Consider the following 22179-nt stretch of genomic DNA (forward strand, 5'->3'; position numbering starts at 1 on the left):
TGCTCATTGTTCATTTCCTTTAGGAGGCACCGGTAACCAAACCTAGGACCTCCCATGTGGGAGGCAGGCACTCAACTGCTCGAGCCACATCTGCTGCCCTAGTTTTCTTCTTCTTCTTCTTCTTTTTTTAAAAGATTTATTTATTTATTTATTTCTCTTCCCTCCCCCCCCCCACCCCGGTTGTCTGTTCTCTGTGTCTATTTGCTGCATCTTCTTTGTCTGCTTCTGTTATTGTCAGTGGCACAGGAATCTGTGTTTCTTTTCGTTGCGTCATCTTGTTGTGTCAGCTCTCCGTGTGTGCAGTGCCATTCCTGGGCAGGCTGCACTTACGCTGGGCGGCTCTCCTTATGGGGTGCACTCCTTGCATGTGGGGCTCCCCTATGCGGGGGACACCCCTGCATGGCACGGCACTCCTTGTGCACAACAGCACTGTGCATGGGCCAGCTCCACACGGGTCAAGGAGGCCCAGGGTATGAACCGCAGACCTCCCATGTGGTAGATGGATGCCCTAACCACTGGGTCAAGTCCGCCACCATAGTTTTCTTCTAATATTTGGTAAAATTTACTGCCCACCCTCACTCCTTTGTATTCAACCAGAGGCAGGACTATTACTTGGCTGCGCTTAACTGATTTCTATGCTAGTTAGTAAATAGCTTCACTTGTTCCAAGTCCCTCCATGCCCAATGGTGCTCTTTCCAAAGTAGACTTGGACTTTTTACACGTGTCAAAATTTTAGTGAATTCCTTACTGTTACTAAGGAAAAGATGTACATTCATAATAGGAAACATTCCTGCTTCCTGTTCTAATAAATAATAAACATGTTTTATATACTGCTGTGATTTAAAAAATGTTTTTATCATTTTAAATCACCTTCAGCCCCTGCTCTGGACCTCTTGTTAGCCAACAATTGGCTATGAAAGAAAGTGGGAGGATTCGGCGCCCTGCCCCCCCTCCCCCAGCACAGCAGGGGTCTCCCCCAACCTGCTCCAGGACTGTGGCAGGTCTCTGTCCTGATTGGCCAATACCCGTATAGTATCTGTTCTGATTGGCTGGTCACCAGATGGTGTCCATCTGATTGGTTGGTGCCTGTATGGTGTGTTTTCTGATTGGCCAGTGGCTATACACTTATCCATTCTGATTAAGTGGTGTCCATGTCATATTTGTTGTCAAATAATTTTAATATCACCACCTCTTAGAGGATCTTGAAAAAGGTGTCATCTCTTCTAGGACTACTTCTCTCATTGGAGGGAATTGGCTGCCTATTTTACTTGGGAGAAGTAAAATGGACAATTTCAAAAAACCATGAATACTGCCATGTCACATTCCTAAGACAACCTTCCTATGGAAAAAACTGCCAATCCAAAAGCTTAAAAGTGAGGGTTGTTTATTATAATAAGTTATTTATTTTTTCCCACCATCATCCTTGAATGTGTACAAGGAGAGAAAAACAAAGAGAAACAGAAGGGTTCATGAGACCCTTCAGGCAGGGCTGTTCACTTTGTAGTTTACTCTCCTTAAATCACTGTAGAATACAGATTCTAAGACAAGGCAAATGCCATGTCTTTGTCACCTTTTGTCATCTATACAATACTCAGGATGCTGGCAGCTTTTCAGCCAATATTGACATGGAAGAGCCGTTGATGAGAGACACAGTATATTGAAGTATAATGACTATTTGCTATCTGCCTGCTGTAAGAATCATATTTCTGTGGTTGTTTTAGAAGTCAGGTTGTTGCATGTCAAATACAGTTGAAGTTTAAATTTTTGAGCTCTGGAGAACAATGCCAAATGATTTTAATAGAATATTCTATGATTCAGTATTTGCTTATTGACTCACCCTCAAAATACTCTCTCATTTATCTGAGAGTAGTATCATTTTCCCGTGTCACTAAGGGGCAGGTTCCGCTGACTATGACCTATTCCTGGAGTAAGGTTTTCAGTGGGGTCCCCAAGCCAGTGTTTCTTTCACAAATGGTAGATATGTTATTTGAACAGAGCTGCACTGTCCAATAAGGCAGCCAGTAGCCACCTGTGATATTTATATTTAGAGTATTTATAAAAAATGGACAACTCAATTTGTCAGTCACATGAACCACATTGCAAGGGCTCAATAGCCACATATGGCCAGTGGCTACTATACTGGACAGTGCCGATTACAAAGATGTTCACTGCCTAGAAAATTCTATGAGGCAGTATTGATCTAGAGCTAGCCACTTTGAAATGACCTTGATGTATCAAGGATGGGCTCTTTCACCTAAACATATGACCTGTGTTTTCTCTCGATGTAGTCTATACATGGCAGGTTTCTATTTAGGGATCCTGCAAATCCCAGGGCAGCTCTGAACTGAAAATGGTGTTTTACTGATGTGGTAAATTCATCTCTCACTTCTGCAGTGCCGAGAGCTGAGGTAGGCTCAGGGGGGGTGGGATGAGAGGAATCAGTCACAGCAAGATACCACGGCCAAGATTGTTTCTTACTCAGATATATGGCCATCTGCTAATTAATGGCTGATAAGGCTGCACACTTATTTAGACAATTAGCCCTTAAAGCCTTGGTTCATAAACTCCTGCTCCAGAAATCACACATCTCCATTGTTTCCAGGGGTCTTGGATCTAGGTTACCATGGTGACTCCCAAACCAGCCCTGCCAAGTCAAGGACCTGCGCAGTTTACTTGGAGTAGGACTTGAGGCAGTGCTGTCAGTATTTTCAGGGTAATTGGGGAGCCTGAAGAGAGATACTTTCATTTTTCTCTGTGGCCCTGAACTTGGAAAAATAGTTAGCGGCATGAGGGTTGGGTTGCCAGTTCCTAAGAGTTTGATGACTTAAAGGTTGATGGGTGCTTCAAGGGATGTAAGAGGAGTTGTGCCAATATGTGATCCCTGCAGCTTAAATCCTTATGACACCATTCTTGTGTAAGGATAGATTCCTCTATAGAGCAGATGAGAGCTAGAAGAGTTCAGAGAAGAGAGAAATAGGAGAGGAGCAGAGCAGTGAGGAAAGGTTTGGGGGAAGGTAGGACATAGGGTGGGTCTTGACAGATGGGTGCCCTAGCCAGCCTGGGGAACACCTGCCATCTGTTCTAGCTTGAACAGTGTCTCCCCCAAATTCATGTTTACCTAGAACCTCAAAATGTGACCTTGCACTTGGAATTAAGGTTTTGCAGACGTAATTATTTATGATGAGGCCATACAGGAGAGGGGTGGGCCCTAAATGCAATATGGCCAAAGTCCTTATAAGAAGATGAGACATAGACAGACAAGGAGAGGAGGCCACTTTAAGAAGCAGGTAGAGATGGAATCATGCAGCTGCAAGTCAAGAGGCCACAGGAAGCTGGAAGAGGCAAGGAAGAAGAGGCGCTGGAGGAAGCATGGCCCTTCCAGACCTGATTTCAGATGTCAAGCTTCCAGAACTGTAAGAGAATAAATTTCTGTTGTTCGAAGCCCCCCAGTATATGGTACTTTGTTTATGCAGCCTCAGGAAACTAAGGCCCCATTGATAGACCTGAGAGGGCAGAAAGAGGTTGCTTGACCTGCTTGAAAAGGCTTCCCAACTGGAGCTGTGACTTTGGTAGAGGGTCGCAGCCAACCCATGGGAACCTGCCTGCAAGAGAGCCAGAGTAACAGAGACTCTGGTGTCTGCTCCCATCCTTGGGCCCTCCTGCTTGTGTCTCCCACTGGCCCAATCCAACCGGAAGCCAGTGGGCCAGGGAGGCCATTGAGAATCTATACAGGTCAGCCCTCAGGAGGCTGACCAGGACGGAGAAGGGTGGAAAACCCTGGGAGGGTGACCAGGGCAGGGAAGGGTGGGAAAAGGATCTGGAAGGGCAGGCAGCAGATATTCAGCCAGGAGGATTTAACAACACCTAGCAAGTAGAAATCAAGGAACAGAATTGAAGGAGAAGGTGTTTGTCAAATCATAGGGAAAGACATTTTGCCTAGCAGCTTTCCACTTTTCCCCTTCATTAAGGATGAAGCCAAAATGGACACCTATTGGGCGGAAGGAATTTGGCTGCACTGACCTTGAGGTCCAGTTCCACTTCAGTGGAAGGAGGAGTTTCCGTGGCATGTCCCTGAAGTACCTTCCGGCACTTCCCTTCCTAGAGACGTTCTTGCTTCACCCCACCCTGTCCTCATCACGACCTGCCCAGCTCTCAGGGTCCAGGATGTTCCTGTCTGAGTGTCTGCAGGCCACCGTCTGCGCCTGCAGTATCGGGGAGCATCAGTCTGTAGATGGCAAATATTTAATTCTCACCTAGCACAGCCTCTAAGTCATGCTACAGGATCTGGCCTTGGGTGAGACTCGCTCTCCAGCATTTCCGAAGCAGTCAGGCTGACCTCTCACTGAGCACCTTGACAAAACGCAGAGCTGGAGGCAGCAGGCAAACAATCGCATACTCCTCTTTCTTCCTTTGTCGGAAGAGCTGTGTAATATTTGAGAATACAATGAGATTCTGAAAGCCAGGGCTGGTGGGAAGATTTGTGAGAACTGTTGCCAACCAATGAATTCACATAGAGGAATTTATGGTCTGCTTCCTAGTAACAGGGGGTTGACAATAGAAAATCTAGACGATTCCAGCAAAGTCTGTGGGGAAATGCAGCACAGAATATATTGATTATATTTCTCTTCAGAACTCTTAAAGATGTATAGTATTTACACGGTCTCTTAGTTTGGGAAGAATTGGTAATATTATGCTTCAATTTCGCGGACAGTGAAGACTGAGGTTGTTAAAATAATAGCATGTTATTAACTAAATCAAAAACTAATTTTAAGAATCACAGTCTATTGAGGGTTTTTTCTCAGAAAGTCAAATTGGGCTGGACAGAATGATGCTATGTAGTGGCCAAAGCAGGTGATAGGAGAATGTATCCCAACTCCTCTGCCTCCTCACAGCTGTGTGTGTATGTGTGGGGACGTGTTTGTGTATATGCATTTACTTCTGTGTGTTTGTGTGCTTCTGTGTCTAAGTGCGCATATGTGGGTTTGTGTATGCTTTATGTGCTTTTGTGTGTTTGGGTGTTTCTATGCATTTTGTGTAAGAAGCAGTGGAAGGAGAGAAACCTATGTTCTATGTCTACTATAGAGGCCAGAAAACTACTTTGCTCCCTATTTGCATATGGCCTGCAAGCCAAGGAATGGTTTTTGCCTTTTTAAGTGGCCGAAAAAAAACCAAAAGAAGAATAACATTTTGTGGCATGTGACCATTGCATGAAATTCCTAATCCAGTGTCCAAGTGTGGTGGATTGGATTGTGCCCCTGGTTTGGACACGGGCTTGGTCTGCATTCCGGGTGGGTGAGGCCCCATTGCAGGAGGACCTCTTCCAGATGTTGCTGTAGTTGGGGTGTGGCCCCACCAAATCAGGTTGAGCTTTGGTCCAGACTGCTGGAGACCTCTGTGGGCAGAGTGGGTGCCTGATGGGGAGAGAAGCCAGGAGACGCCACCACATGCATTGCCACACGACAGAAAAGCCCAGGCCTGAGGCTCGCCAGCAGCCAGCCCCAGGAGGCCTCAGTCTTCGGGAAGAAGGCATCACCTTGCTGGCATCTTGATTTTCGTCTTCTAGCCTCAAAACCATGAGCCAATAAATTCCCATTGTTTAGGCCAACCCATTGCATGATATTTGTTTTAGCAGCCGGGAAACTGAAAGTAGATAAATTTTATTGGAACCAGGTGTGGTAGTTTGGAACTGTATGTACTCCAGAAAAACATGTTTTTAAACTTAATCCATTCCTGTGGGTGGGGACCCATTGTAAGTAGGACTTTTTGAAATAAAATTTTATTGAAGTTTGTCATTCATACATGAACATATATAAGCAATAAGTATATGGTAAAAGTTGTGAACTTACAAAACAAACATACATCTCATCATACAGGGCTCCCATACATCCTCCCACCACCAACACCTTGCATTGTTGTGAAACATTTGTTACAAGCTATAAAAGTGCATGGTCAAAATAGTACTACTAATTATAGCCCATATTTTACATTTGGTGTGTTTTCCCCCAACCCACCTATTATTAACACCCTGTATTATTTATTATACATTTGTTATGGTTCATGAGAAAAATGTTCTCATATTTGTCCTGTTAACTACAGTCCCTCATCCATCACTGGATTCCTATGTTGTAAAGTCTCATGCTTTGTACAATCCATTCAAAGTGTATACTCAGAAGCTCTGATTTTCATCACAGAGTTTTGCTGTCATCACCTCAGTCAATTTTAGAACATTTTCCTTACTCCAAGAGGACAAATCACATACCTCCTTATACCCCCTCTATTGTTGTTCCTTAGAATTGATTTAATATCTTCTTTGTCATTGCTGCAAAAATATTACAGTATTACTGTTAACTATCATTCATAAGTTGTATTAGTTGTAATTTTCCCAGGTATCCCCATATTCTTAACACTTTGTAAAAGAAGAATGTTCTTATATTTATACTGTTAACCACAGTCTTCATCTACCACTGAAATCACTGCTATACAGTTCCTAAATTATTCTCTAGCTTCCTTTCAATTGACATTTATATCCACAGACTACCCCTTACGGTCACAATCACATTCATAAATCAGCAGAGTTATTTCCACCCTCTATAATGTCTTACCATCAACTCTGTCCACTTCCACACTTATACTATAAACCTTGTTACAAATTTGTCAGTAGGAATTTTTGGTGAGGTTATTTCAGTTAATCAGGACAGGTCTTCATGTTGTTACTGGAGTCCTTTATACAAGTAGAATGAAATTTAGACAATCGGAGAGAAGGCCATGGGAAGCAAGAAGCTGAAGGTCAACGGAACCCAGAAGAGAAGGGAAAGGCCAGGAGAGGCCGCCATGTGCATTGCCATGTGACAGAGGCGGCCGGGACAAAGGACTGCCAGCAGCCAGCCCCAGAATGCCACCATCTTTGAAGAGAAAGCACAGCTTTGATGTTGCCTTGATTCAAACTTTTTCTTGTGCTCAAAACCATGCACCATTAAATTCCCATTGTTTAAGGCAGCTCTTTGCACGGTGTTTGCTTCACAGCCTAGGAAACTAACATACCAGACTGAACACATTCATTTTATTTCATTTATGGCTGGCTTCAAGCTAAAGGGCAGAGCTGAGTAGTTGCCACAGAGATGGTATGACTCACAAAGCCCAAAACATTTACTTTCTGACCATTTGCAGACACAGTGAGCTGCCCTGCTGCCCTGTATATGGCTGCTTCTCATGGCTTATCTCAATCTTCACAATCAACCAGTGGTACCTTCTCTGTCTACATTTTATCAATGAGCATTTTACCAGTGACACATCTCTTCTGATCCAGGTCTTTCTGAGTCTAAAACAGGTGCTCTGTCTCCTCCCCAGTGTGGGATGGCATCTTCCCCTGGGTCCCCACTACTCTCAGATCAAAATCTAAATTTCTCATCGTAGCCCATACCTCAGCCTGATGTACCCCCAACCCTCCCACTGGCTATGCACAGACCTCCACAAATCTCACCCCAGTCACTGCGGTGCAGAAAGTTCCACTGGTCTGCATGCTCCTTCTCACCGGGAGACCTTTTCACACCCTACAGCAGTCTCCCCTTTTCTCTTCACTTTGCCCACCTCTGGCTAATTCTGGGGTCCTCTAGTGAAGCCACGTGGGTGGTTAGTACCATGCCAATGAGCTACCACTCTTTCTTCCACTCTATGGTTTTGGTGAGAATTAGCCACAAGAGAATTATACCCAGATTTGGAATGTGGAACTGAAACCCCCAGCCGCTTCCTGCTCTGAAGGGTGGAGTAGGAAACAGATGCTGTTGTACTTTTGCAGGCTCTAGATGATCTGCTGGTTCCCCCACAGCTCCTTCAGCTCCCCTGGACCTTCTCTGAGCTTTGGAGCAGAGGCACATGCACAGATGAGGGAAATCGTGACAGGTTTTACTGCAGGTTATCTGTTTCATTGTGGTTAGGCTGCTGACAGAAAGACACTCCAGTTTTCCTGGGGTCCGCATTTGTGTTTGCTGCTGACTCCCACTTCACACTCACCTTTGCTTCCTGCCTGCCCTGCTGAGAGTTCCAGAGACAGCAGCTCATCATGGACTTCTCATCAGCTTCCCTCTTGGATCCCTGGTTAGTGACTCTTCAGTCCTTCCCTTCTGGATCTTGACTTTCGGTGTCTCTGACGATCATGTTACATCTAATCCCTTTAATAAACCCCAAATCTTATGTCGCTCCTAGCGTTCTGCTTCCTGATGGAGCCCTAACTGATAGCTGCCCCCCCGTCACCCCATCCTAACCCCCAGAGTGGGTTAGTGCTCCACTTGATTAATATTGGACCTTGGATCTCTCCTGTATTGCACTGATAACCATCGACATAATCATTTATATCATTTATTTAATGCCTTTTCTCCCCATTAAGTTGTGTGAAGGTGGGAGGTTCTGGATCTGCCTTGTGCTCCCCTGTGCCCCTGCTGGTACCAACGTCCTTAGCTGTCAATGGTCCACTGGCTGATGCTTGTTAGCAGCCACCTTCTGTCCGCTGGTTCATATGTCACCATAGCATCCCAAGCCAAGGGATGCAAGCACCCACCTGTGGCTGAGGCATACCTTTAAGGTAATAGCCATGCCTTTTTTTTTTTTTTTGGTCAAGATGTCATTTTAGAGTTGGATTTCCCCTTTTTGGAGTCTGGGGCCCTCATGAGTATGGTGCAGGGTAAAGAACCTAAAAGAAACTGCACTTGCTACCAGCTTGCTCTGTATCCTTGAGAATGTCACTTGACTCAGTGGAGCCACATCACTGGTGAAAGTGTGGGTCTTCTCTAGGGTGTGTCCCTTAATGATTGACATGTGCTAGTTACTTTTTGGGAGGGGGGTTGCTAAATGCTCTGCAATAATTGGGAAAAACCTGCAAAACTTTCACATCCAGACATTTGTGTGATAAACGTGTTTATCCGAACCTAGTTTCCCACACAACTTATTTACAATTAAAATAAGCACAAAATATGATTTTCATCTTTGTAAGATAACACTGAAGTTTCCTTGAATATTGCTACCTTGAAAATCAAGCAAATTGTTTGCTAGGAATTTCATTGAATCATTTACAGTTTTGGAAAACTGTATCACCAATAGCACTGCCACTTGTAGGATATTTTTTCATTAACAAATGTATTGAAATATATAATTCATACATGAACAATAAGTGTAAAGTGGAAGTTGTGAACTTACAAAACAAACATGAGTATCATCATGTTTGTGGTGTCACCCCACTTACAAATATTTTGCATTGTTGTGAAACATTTGTAACAAATTACGAAAGAGCATCATCAAAGTATTACTGCTCACTATAGTCCGTATCTTACATATGGTGTATTTTTCCCCCAACCCACACCTTATGATTTTTTGTTTGTAAACCAGCCAATTTATCTAAAGTGTACAATCAATGACATTTGGTATAATCACAGATTGTGCATTCATCACTTCAATCAATACTAGAACATTTCCAATACCACAAAAAACTTCAAGCCACCATCACACCCATATGTTAGCACTACTAATTACAAATCCTATGATGTGCTTTTACCATTTCTATTCATTTCCAAACATACCCAAACAATTTTTTACCAATTCTTCACAGATTAAACCTCAACTTTCATTCTCTAACCACTTTCTGTTCTCTTGTAAGTTACATTCTAGGTATTAACTCCATGAGTTTGCTCACTATATTTAGTTCATAATAGCAAAATCATACAATATTTATCCTTTTGCGCCTAACTTGCTTTACTCAACATAATATCCTCCAGGCCCATCCACACTGTCACATGCTTCACGACTTCATTTCTTCTTACAGCTGAATAATATTCCATCATGTATATACCAGTTTGTTTATCCATTCTTCAGTTGATGGACACCTGGGTTGTTTCCATTTTGTGGCAATTGTGAATAATGTCGGTATGTCCCATTTATCTGTTTTATTTTTTGTTGCTCATGCTTTGGGTATAAGGTTTAAGAGACCCTCACCTATTACAAGGTCTTGTAGATGTTTCCTTACAGTATCTTCTAGGAGTTTTATGGTCCTGGCTTTTGTGTCTAGGTCTTTGACACAATTTGAGTTGATTCTTGTATAGGGAGTGAGATAGAGGTCCTTGTTCATTCTTTCAGCTGTGGATATCCAGTTCTCCCAGCATCATCTGTTGAAGACACTGTTCTGTCCCAGAAAAATGAACTTAGTAGGCTTATGAAAAATCAGTGGACCACAGAGGTGAGGGTCTATTTCTGAACTCTTAATTCTATTCCATTGATCAGTGTGTCTATCTTTATGCTAGTGCCATGCTATTTTGATCACAGTTGCTTTATAAAGCACTTCAAGATCTGGGAGTGTGATCCTTCAACATCACTCTTTTATTTTAGGATTTTTTGGCCATTCAGGACCCATTTCTCTTCCAAATAAATTTAGTAATTGACTTCTATTTCTGTAAAATAAGCTGTTGGAATTTGATTGGTATTGCATTGAATCTATAAATCAATTTGGTAGAATTGACATCTTCACTATGTTTAGTCTTCCAATCCATGACTATGGAATGTCCTTTCATTTGTTTAGGTCTTTTTTTATTTCTTTTCGCAGCATTTTGGTTTTCTGAATACAGATTCTTTACATTCCTTGTTAAATTAATTCCTAGATATTTGAGTCTTTTGTTGCTATTGGAAATGAATTTTTTTTCTTGATTTCTTCCTTTGTTTTCTCATTTCTAGTGTATAGAAATGCTGGTTTTTGTGTTGATCTTGTATCCTGACACTTTGCTGAACTCATTTATTAACTCTAATAGCTTTGCTATAGATATTTCAGGATTTTCTAAATATAGGATCATGTTATCTGTGAAAAGTGAGAGTTTTCTTCCTCTTTTCCAATTTGGATGCCTTCTATTTCTTTTTCTTGCCTAATTGCTCTAGCTAGAACTTCTAGCACAATGTTGAATAACAGTGTTAACAGTGGGCATCCTTGTTTTGTTCCTGATCTTAGAGGGAAAATTTTCAACCTCTTCCCATTGAGTACCATGTTGGCTCTGGGATTTTCATATATGCCTTTATTATGTTGAAAAACTTTCCTTCTATACCTATCTTTTGAAGGGTTTTCATCAAGAAAGGATGCTGGATTTGTCAAAATTAAGATGATTTTGTGTTTTTTCCCCCTTCAACTTGTTAATATGGTGTATTACATAAATTGATTTTCTTATGTAGAATTACCCATGCATATCACAAATAAAACCCACTTGATCATGGTGTATGATTCTTTTAATACAGTGCTGGATTCAATTAGCAAATATTAATATTTTGTTGAGAATTTTTGCATCTTGTTCATTAGAGAGATTGGTCTGTAATTTCTTTTTTTTTTTTTTTTTGGTAGTAGCTTTATCTGGGCATGGTATTAGGGTGATGTAGGCATCATAAAATGTGTTGGGTAATTTTCCCACCTTTTCAATTTTTTTGGAATAGTTTAAACAGGATTGCTATTAAATCTTCTCAAAATGTTTGGTAGATTTCACCTGTGAAGCCAGCAGGTCCTGGACTTTTCAATGTCATAAGATTTCTTTTTAAAGATTTATATCCACTCCCCCACCCCCTTGTGCTTACTGTCTGCTCCATGTCCGTTTGCTGCATGTTCTTCTGTATCTGCTTGTCGTTTCTTCTTATCTTCTATTTAGGAGGCACCAGGAACTAATCCCAGGACCTTCCAACATGGGAGAAAGGCACACAATCACCTGAGCCACCTCAGATCCCTGGTTTGTTGTATCTCTCACTGTTTCTCCTCTGTGTCTCTTTTTATTGCATTATCTTGTTGTGCCAGCTCTCCATGCCACATGGGTTAGCTTGCTTTTCACCAGGAGGCCCTGGGAATCAAACTCGGGACCCTCCATATGGTAGATGGGAGCCCAACTGCTTGAGCCATATCTGCTTCCCTCTTGTAAGATTTTTGATGACTGATTCAATCTCTTTAATTGTGTTTAGTTTTGTGAGCTTCTGTATTCCTTGTAGAGTCAGTATAGGTTGTTTGTGCATTTCTAGGAATTTGTCCATTTCATCTAGCTTGTCTAATTTGTTGACATATGGTTTCTCATAATATCCTCTTGTGATCCTTTCTATTTCTCTGGGATCAGTCATAATGTCCCCCTTTCATTTCTGATTTTATTTATTTGTATCTTCTCTTTTTTTTCTTTGTTAACCCTGCTAAAGGTTTGTAATTTTATTGATCTTCTCAAAGCTTTGGTTTTGTTGATTTTCTCTATTGATTTTTGTTGTTGTTGTTCTCAATTTCATTTATTTCTGCTCTAATCTTTGTTATTTCTTTCTTTATGTTTGCTTTGGGATTGGTTTGCTTTTCTTTTTCTAGTTTCTCCAGTTCTTCATTTAGATCTTTGATTTTAGCTCTTTTTCCTTTTCTTATATAGGCATCTAGGGCTATAAATTTCCTTCTCAGCATCCTTCACTTTATCACACAAGTTGTGATATGTTGTATTCTCATTTTCATTATTCTCAAGATATCTACTCATTTCTCTTATAATTTCTTCTTTGACCCACTGATTGTTTAAGAATGTGTTGTTTAGCTTCCATATATTAGCAAATTTCCCCTTTTCCTTTCTTTTACTGATTTCCAGCTTCATTCCATTATGATCAGAAAGGATGCTTTGTATAATTTCAATCTTCTTAAATTTATTGAGAGCTGTGTTGTGGCCCAACATTTGGTCTATCCTGGAGATAGATCCATGAGCACTTGAGTGGAATGTGTAACCTGTTGATTTGGGGTACAATGTTCTGTATCTGTCTGTCAGGTCCAGCTCATTCATCATAATGTCTAAGTTCTGTGTTTCCTTGTTGATCATTTGTCTAATTGTCCTATCTTTTAATGGGAGTGGAATGTTGAAGTCTCCAACTATTATTGTAGAAATATCTCTCCTTTCAGGTTTGCCAGAGTCTGCCTCATGTATTTTGGGGGCATCCTGGTCAGATGCATGGATACTTATAACTGCTACTCCTTCCTGGTGAATTGTCCCTTTTTAAAATATATAGTGGCCTTCTGAAACTCTTATAACTTTTTTTGCATTTAAATTCTGTTTTGTCCAACACTGGTGTATTTGTCAGCAAAAGGGGTACTGATGCAAAATACCAGAAATCTTTTGGCTTTTATAAAAGATATTTATTTGGGATAGAAGTTTATAGTTACCAAGCCATAAAATAAAATATAAGTTACTTCCCTCACCAAAGTCTGTTGCCATGTGTTGGAGCAAGATGGCTGCCAACTTCTGCAAGGGTTCAGGCTTCCTCTTCCTCTTAAGTCTCTGTGGTCACAGCTTCTTCCAATATCAGCTATAGGCCAGAATAAGTCTCAATTCTCTCCTGGGGCTTGTTTCTCTTTGGACTCAGCTGACTTGGTTTTTTTCACAAGGCCAGCTGTAAACTATCAAGCAAATGGTTTATCTCTCTTCTTGGGGCCTCATCCATGTCAAATGGCACCTTCTCACATATCTGCTTCTCTGTGTATTTACTTCCCTGGGCTCCAGTATTAAAACTCCAACTTTCTCCTCTGCTATGTCATTTTCTCTGTGAGTCCTCACCCACCAAATCAATCAAAGCCTCTTTAATCATAATTTAATCAGTAAGAGTGAAACCTCTGAATCCAAAATGATCTAATATACCCAGAGGAACAGACTAATTTACAAACTTAATCCAATACTATTTTTGGAATTCATAAATAAACTGCTACAACTGATATAACTATCCCTGCTTTCTTTTGGTTACTATTTGCATGAAATATATTGTTTCCGCCTTTTCCTTTTCAGTCTATTTGCATCTTTGGGTCTAAGGCAATCTGCTTGCAGACAGCTTATGGATGGCTCATGTTTTCTTATCCATTCTGTCAGCCTATATCTTTTGATTGGGAAATTTAATCCATTAACATTCAGTGTTATTACTGTAAAGGCATTATTTACTTCAACCACTTTATCCTTTGGCTTTCATATGTCTTATTTATTTTTGTCCATCTTTTAGTTACTCTTTCTGATAGTCTTCACTTCTACACTCCCCTCCAAGTCTCTTCTCTTTTCTTTTCTGTTTGCAGAACTCCCTTTGGTGTTTCCTGCAGAGCTGGATTCTTATTTATGAACTCTCAGTTTCTATTTATCTGTGACTGTTTTAAACTCATCCATCATATCTGAAGTACAGTTTTGCTGGATAAAGAATTCTTGGCTGGCAGTTTTCTCTTTCAATACCTTAATTATATCCTACTACTGCCTTCTCATCTCCATGGTTGCTGAAGAGAAATCAACACTAAGTCTTATTGGACTTCCCTTGTATGTGCTGCTTTCAGAATTTATTTTTGGCATTTGGCATTCTCAATATTATATGTCTTGGGGTCGGTCTATTTGGATTTATTCTAATTGGAGTATACTGTGCTTCCTGGACATGTATATTCATGTCCTTCATGAGAGTTGGGAAATTTTCAGCCATTATATCCTCAAACACTCTTTCTGCTGCTTTTCTCTTCTCTTTTCCTTCTGTAATTCTGATATATGTATGTTGGTGCACTTTGTGCTATCAGTCAACTCCCTGAGCCCTTGCTTAATTTTTTCCATTCTTTTGTCTCTCTGTTCTCTTTTTTCAATTTCAGTTGTTCTGTCCTCTACATTGCTGATTCTTTATTCCATAATTTTAAATCTGCTGTTGTGTGCCTCTATTGTATTTTTAATCTCACTCATTGTGTATTTCATTCACATAAGCTCTGTTATTTTCTATCCAAGATTTCAAATTTTTCTTTGAGCTCACCCAATGTCTTTACAATGTCTTTTATTTCTCTAGTCATGTTGTCCTGTAACTCCATGATTTGATTTAGGAGATTTATGTGAACTTCATTGATTAGTTGTTTCAAGTCCTGTGCCTGGTCTGGAGCTTTGATTTGTTTCTTTGCCTGAATTATATCTTCCTTTTTCTTAGTATTGCTTATAGGTTTTGGCTGATGTCTAGGCATTTGGTTCTGATGCTGAGTTTACTCTGATGTTCAGTTTCTCTTTCTTGTTTAGGGATTTACTGTTAAGTAGTAACTATGTGCTGCCATTGTTTTTTTGTTTTTTTGGTTTTTTTTTTTTTTGACTCTTGGCTAAACTTGTCTTAGATATTTAGGATTTCCCCTGTTTAACCAGGGTTAAGGACCCAGTAATGGGGTACAGACCATTTTCCAAGGGCCTTGGAAAGGGGAGCAGTAAAGGCACCTGATTGCCCCTATTACTTATTATTATTTTTCCCTGTGCACCTTTCTGTTCTGCCAGCAGATGGTGTCTTTGGCAGACTTCTTAGCTCAGACCCCAGGTGTTAGGGTGAAATGCATTCAGTGTAACTCCCCAGTGGGTGGTGCAAAAGCAAAGTCCTCAGGGCTGGCCAGGTCTCCCCAGTGAACTTTCTCAGAAGCTGTTTTCCTCCCTTGGTTGGCCTCACCTTCCTTCCCTCTGTCTCCTCAGCAACAAGCCCAGGGCAGTAGGGAGGCTGTTTCAGAGGCAAATTATCCTAGCACCTGCTGACTCTCAGTGCAAACTGTGTCAGGACGCCACCGGGCCCGGAAGTTTGCAACTCCTCCAATGCAGCAGACCAAGTTCTCTGGTCAAAATCTGAATTTGCTCCAGGCTATATCCTTCCCTCTCCCCTTTCCTGGAGAAGAGGACCCCTGCAATCCCCTCAGTCCATAGCCGCTGAAATCCACAGTTGCTACAGTCCATAGACTACTGTTTGCCCTGAGGGTGGGAAGATGGGCACCAGCAACTGCTGCTGCAGCTTTACTCATGGGATTTTCCCTACCACCTACGATGCCATTCTTTGACCTCTCTCTTTTGAGTGGTGTTGTACCTTCTTCTGGTGTTCTGAGTCCCTGAGCAGCCCTCTGGACAATCTCCATCTGTCCTCTAGCTTTTTTCCTGGGAGAAAAGTGACCCTTCCTCTCTAATCCTCCATCTTCCCAGAAGGCCCACTTGTAAGACGTGATTTGCCAACACAACACATGTGGGCCACCTGAATTTGTAGCTGTTGCATTTCTGGTGATTCTCCTAAGTCTAGATCCAGGCATTTGCCTACTTCGTATGTTTTCTGGTGAAGAAATGATGAACATTACATTTCCAGATTGAAATGCATGTTGCATATGATAAACTGCTTTCAGGTCTCTTTTATGTCAAATAAGATGTTATATTACATTTTTCTTTAAATTTAGGCATGTAAGTAAAGTTTTATATTATCTGTGAGTTTAACTACAGAATCCTAAAGTGGGCATTGAAAAATACTTGTTATTCTAAAAGGTGTTGGACTTTAAGGGGCTAAACCTTTAGCTGATCTCATTAGAATATTCTTTTAACTTAAAAATACCCCTGCATTTTTGCAATCCCACAATGCCACATTTGACATTGGTTCAAAAGGGAGAAGAGAAGAAGCTCACAATTAGCACATTCAGGTTTTGATCTCTTCTCTTTTCATTTGTTGTTCTTCTTAACTGGATGTTTATATATTTTGAAAATTTTAGAGCATTAGAGATGTATCAGTGGCATCAACATTTCACAGTAATTGTAATGTTGTACTTGACAATGCCTAGTTTCCAAAATACATTGCAGCAGGTGTTGAATTCAGCATTTACATGAAGTAACTCTTCCCATTGAAAATGGGACTTGGGTTCCACTTCTGCCTAGGAGGTGGATAGCTGTAAAGTATGTCATTGTCCTTCTAGCAATGAGTAAAGTCCAGATAAACCAAATGATCACAGCTTTTCTTGAACCCATGATAGATTCAGAAAGCTGACATTACAGGGCAAGCCAGTCACTTGAAATGCAAGGAGGGGGAAGTGGACTTGGCCCAGTGGATAGGGCATCCGTCTACCACATGGGAAGTCCGCGGTTCAAACCCAGGGCCTCCTTGACCCGTATGGAGCTGGCCCATGTGCAGTACTGATGCGTGCAAGGAGTGCTGTGCCATGCAGGGGTGTCCCTCACGTAGGGGAGCCCCATGCGCAAGGAGTACGCTTCGTAAAGAGAGCTGCCCAGCACGAAATAAAGTGCAGCCTGTCCAAGAATGGCGCTGCACACACGGAGAGCTGACACAACAAGATGACACAACAAAAACACAGATTCCTGTGCAGCTAACAACAACAGAAGCGGACAAAAAGAAGAACATGCAGCAAATGGACACAGAGAATAGATAACTGGGGTGGGGGGTTGTGGGGGGTAGGGAAGAGAAATAAATAAATAAATAAATCTTTTTAAAAAAATGCAAGGAGGGAGAGCCCCTCTGCTTCACCCTGCCTCCATGGTATCATGGAGAGACAGGACACAGACACTGGCTCAGCTCACCTGGAGCAGAACACAGGAGGAAATCACCTGTGCCGTGAAAGGGTTTTGAAGAAATCAACTAAAATTTGAGCTAATTGCTAAGGGCCTACTGTGGGCTAGCAAGTCATCAGAGAACCCCTGGGAAGACCAGACACAAGTGGAGGTGGCCCTCACTCAGGGCTTTTCTATGGGTCTCCACCAGGGATATAGGGCTGGGAGACTGGAGAGAGCTTCTTCTCTGGTGGGGAGAGGAGTGTATTAGTTCACAAACTTGGAAGCTTCATATAACCTCTGCTTATTGTTTCAAGTCCTGGAGGCCAGAAGTCCAAGATCAAGGGGTCAGGAGGGCTGCATCCCCTCAGAAACCTGCAGGGGAGGACCATACTGCCTCTTCCAGCTTTGGGTGGTTGCTGGCCGTCCTTGGCATCCTTGGCTTGCAGCTGCAGCACTTCAGTGCCTGCCTTCTCCCCTGTGTCTGTCTCCTTCACCCCTTCTTGTGAGGACACCAGCAAACTGGATTAAGGAGCCACCCTACTCCAGCAGGCCTTTGTGTTTTAACTAATTCCATCTTCAAAGACCCTATTTCCAAATAAGGTCACATTCACAGATGCTGGGAGGTGAGGACTCTAACAGATCTTTTGGGGGCACAATATTCAACCCATATCAGAGGATGGGATAATCTACTTTTCTGCCTGATCCTTTACTCAAAGCAAAAGCCTTTAGCAGCTGGGGAGAGGCAGTGAAATTTGCAGCCTCCAGGGTGCAGGTAAAGACCCACTGTTGCTGATGGAACAGTAGAAGGGAAACCTTCTATCCTGGGAGGGGCAAGAAAAGATCCTGGGCCCAGGATCCTATACCAATACCTTCTGAGATTTCCTGCCAGTGCGAGTGGCACAGGGAACTGTCAGCACAAGGCTCAGTACTGATACAGAACAGACGCTGGGTTCATGGGGAGACAGGTTAGGACACCCAAGAAGTCCACTCCCAAATCCAAGCACACAAGGCCACCTAAGAGGGGTGCTTGATAAGGACAACAGAGAAACTTCCCTGCAGCCCACCGCCAGCCTGCAGACACTGAGTGACAAGCAGCCGTCTGCTGCGGGACAAGGGGCCAGAGTTCGCAGAAGGAATGCCTCTGTGACACAGGCTGAATGAAAGCTGAGGGGAGAGGGTGGGTATGGAGAAGTCCCTTTAGCGTTCTAGCCCACACCCTCATCAGGAAGCAGTTTAGAAGCAGGTGCTGCCTTTGGTTCTGTTAAGTAAAATAAAACGGCCACTTGCGTTGGACCTTGTGGAGAGGAACCCGTTTCTGAGAGAGGATTTTCCAAATGACAAAAGCAATTGACCTGCAGAGGTTTTCTGAGAAAATGGAACAATGGAATGCACCCTGCTGAATTGCAGATAAGCAAAACCTGGTGGAAAGCCTATTTCGGTCCAGGAGAGACAGCTTATCAGAATACACAAACACAGCATATGAATTAAGGTATCTTTGCTCCCCGCTTTGTAAAATAGGAATTTAATGTCAGCCGATCGGAACATTTCCTCACTTGCTTCCACGTTTGCCCTAGTAAGGGTCCCCTTTTCACGCCCTTGGGACGCCTGACCATACTCGGTTTGGTCCTGCTCAATTTGTGGATCATTTGTTGTCCAAATAAACCTCGACAAACATTTTTAAATGCCTCCATTTATCTTTGACAGAATCTGCTATCAGAAGGGGGCCCTGAAAGACCCCGAGAGCAGTAAGTAACCCCTCAAGCTGCCTTGAGCTCGCTGCTCTCAGTGCACGCGGGGGCTGCGGGTAAGTCGCTCCTGGGTCCGAGCTCCTCCGCCTGGTATGGAGCTCTCTGAGTTCATCTGGGCATGTTAAAACCAGACTGGGTCCCAAGGTGGACTCAGGTAAGACTCCCACTTTTTGAAAGGGAAAGAAAGCAAGGCCTGGGTATGTGGAAAATGGGTGATCTATACTAAAGACACCTCAGAGCTATGGCGGCCGCAATGGGGAAGCTTTAATTTAGACAAAGTATTCAACGGAGAGATGCCCCAGAAAAAGAAAGGATCCGACATACCCCAAAAGCAATGAAATGTTTTTTTTTAAAACAAAATTGGTATACTGAAGCATCAAAAAGAATTAGTGATTCCCAAAGAGACTCGTTTAAAAGACTCCTTACAAAAAGTCAATAAAAACTTTAAAAAGGATAAGTCGAGGCAGCTGACTATGTAGACAAAGTGACTTGACTGTGACTGGGCCCCCAGCCCTGCTTCTTCTTCTCCGTTGCCCAATTATGCTGGATCTACCTACCTTCCTTCTTCACCCTTTTCCTAGCCAGATGGCCTTGAGGTTAGATCCTCCTCAGGCTCTGGTGTTCTGACCTCACTTCTTTGAACCTTTGGCCAAAGACAGAACTCAGAGGTATAATTATACGTGGAAGGGTTTAGAATTCTTCTGGGTGCATATGATCCAGGGCACCTGGCCCATGTCAGCTTGCGCGCTTGTTGGTCTGAACCTCAGATGCAAAATCCTGGAAGGTAAAAGCTGCTTGGACTGACCTGGGAGGAACTGACAGCGTTCCTCTTTCCACCATAAATCTGAGGGTCAATAGGCCCAGGAAATAGGGCAAAGCTTCTAGAACTTAGGGAAATGGAAAAAATGTTTCCTCCACAAATATCAATGGGAAAGCTTTAGTTCACATAGTAAGCAATTAAGCTCAATGTGTCCCATCTGCCAGGAGCAAATTCTAATAAAGTTAGGAGTGGTGCCAGGACAAAAGCCAGCTCTTTAGCACAAACTAATGAGTTTTGTATTTCTATGTTTTTTGGGTTTCTGTGATATTATGTCTGACCCTGCTGAAAATTTTTAAATTGAAGCTATAAACTCTCCATTTGTGTCTACCTATATTTTTTGTTTTGTTGTGTTTTTGCTACGGAAAGACTTGATTCAAAAAGATTATTGCAAACAGGGAAAGGGGCTCTTGCAGTAGAGTGATAATTATAATAGGGACAGTGCTCTGATCACAAGGTCTGTAAGCATCTCATGGGTTAGCCAAAAAGAGCTTTTATTTTACAGAAAATTAAAAATTGGGTATGGGGAAAAGCTGGCATGGTCAGAGAACAGATCTGAGAATATTTTATACTGAAGCAACATGTTTTTCTAGGAGTCACCCTTAAATTTCAGGGGCCTAGAGGAAGGAGAGAAGCTTCACCAACATTTGGTAGATAAGCATTTTGTTCTGATTGACCAGTGGGGACAAGAGGTTCAGCTAGTGCTTTATGAGGTGCAGAATGGGCATGCAGAGGGTCTATGTTTGGCCTTGTCCTGGTAAAGAGGTGGCACCCATGAGTCTTATCTTGAAATCTTATCTTACCCATGGAGAAGGCGATTCTTTGCAGTGCACCATTTTCTGGAACACAAGGGTGGGGGGATTTCTTCCCCTTCTCTGTTTTCCGGGATCACAGGGCACAAGTCAACATTTAACATTGTCAACATGCTCCTTGCTGATCTGGATTCTGCTACTGCCAGTCCCATCTCTCAGTGTAGGACAGGTGCTACGACCCCAGTCAAGGTAAATTCATTTTGACTATAGCCATTGGGCAGCCCCCAATGTAAAAAAAGAGGCAAAGTTGTAAGCAACAAAAAGCCCTGTGAAAAAATAGTCATAATTCTTAACTGGCGGCCACTGATATTTAGGGAGAAATGCGGTCTGATGCTAATCTGCATGCCACTGCTTATTTACATGGACATGAATATCCATAATTTAAGTTCTAGATATAAAAAAAGATTGCCTAAAGAATACTAGATTGAATGCTAGTTTACCAATACTGAGATTTTCAAATTGACTGCAAACACCTTGAGATCAAGAACTATTTCTTTTAGTTCTAATTTATAGATGATTCCAGAACTTTACTCCTCACTGCAAAAGGAATTGGGTGGAGAGGTATGTGTGTTACTTTTTGCAATAACTTATTGTTCTAGTTCTCCTACGTTTCTTTGTCTTTTAAGTTTTTTAAAATATATTTTATTAGAGAAGTTGTAGGTTTATAGAAAAGTCATGCAGAAAATGAAATTCCTATATAATCCCTTTTCCCCACAGTTTTCCCTGTCATTAATATTTTCCATTAGTGTGATAGCTTTGTTATAACTGAATAAAAGAACATTACTACAATTGTACTATTAATTGTGGTCCATAGTTTATATTAGAGTTCACTGTTTATGTTGTTCAGTCCCTTGGATTAAAAAAAATTTATTCTAGTACCATATATACAACCTAACATTTTCACTTTTAACCACATTTACATACATATTTTAAACACATTTACACAACACGATGTTGGGCTACCATCACCTCCATCCATTACCAAAACTTTTCCATCACCCCGAACAGAAATTATGTACAAATTAAGCATTAACACCCCACTGCTTACCCCTACTCCAGCCCTTGTTAACCTGTATTCTAATTTCTGACTCTGAGTTTGTGTATCGTAACTATTTCATACCAGTGAGGTCATTCAATATTCATCCTTTTGTGCCTGACTTATTTCACTCAGTATGAGGTCCTCAAGGGTCATCCAAGTTTTTGCATGTATAAAAACTTCAGCCCTTTTTAAGACTGAAAAATATTCCATTGCATGTTCACACATTTTATTTATACATTCATTTGGGGATGGACACTTGAGTGGCTTCCATCTTCTGGCAATTGTGAATAATTTTGCTATGAACATTGGTGTACAAATATTTGTTAGAGTCCCTGCTTTTAATTCATCTGGGTATTAACAAGAAGAGGTATTGCTGGGTGAGGGCAAGCATGCAAAAGTTTGGCTCTCAGAACTGGCCGCCTCCGAGGTCTGAGGCACGAAATACGCCTCCCTTGGT

At 41.9% G+C, this 22179-nt stretch overlaps 1 long non-coding RNA gene across 1 annotated transcript in view; it reads left to right on the forward strand.

Moving 5' to 3' along the window:
• The first annotated feature begins 7825 nt into the window (after nt 1-7825).
• The window catches only part of LOC139438906 (uncharacterized), a 28658-nt gene continuing 14304 nt past the window's right edge, over nt 7826-22179 (forward strand). Inside the window, exon 1 of the long non-coding RNA XR_011648726.1 lies at nt 7826-8094. This is a non-coding gene — a long non-coding RNA (uncharacterized lncRNA). The remainder of the gene's footprint in view (nt 8095-22179) is intronic.

This window comes from Dasypus novemcinctus, chromosome 4 (assembly GCF_030445035.2).
Source record: "Dasypus novemcinctus isolate mDasNov1 chromosome 4, mDasNov1.1.hap2, whole genome shotgun sequence".
In the NCBI taxonomy this organism is placed as follows: domain Eukaryota; kingdom Metazoa; phylum Chordata; class Mammalia; order Cingulata; family Dasypodidae; genus Dasypus; species Dasypus novemcinctus.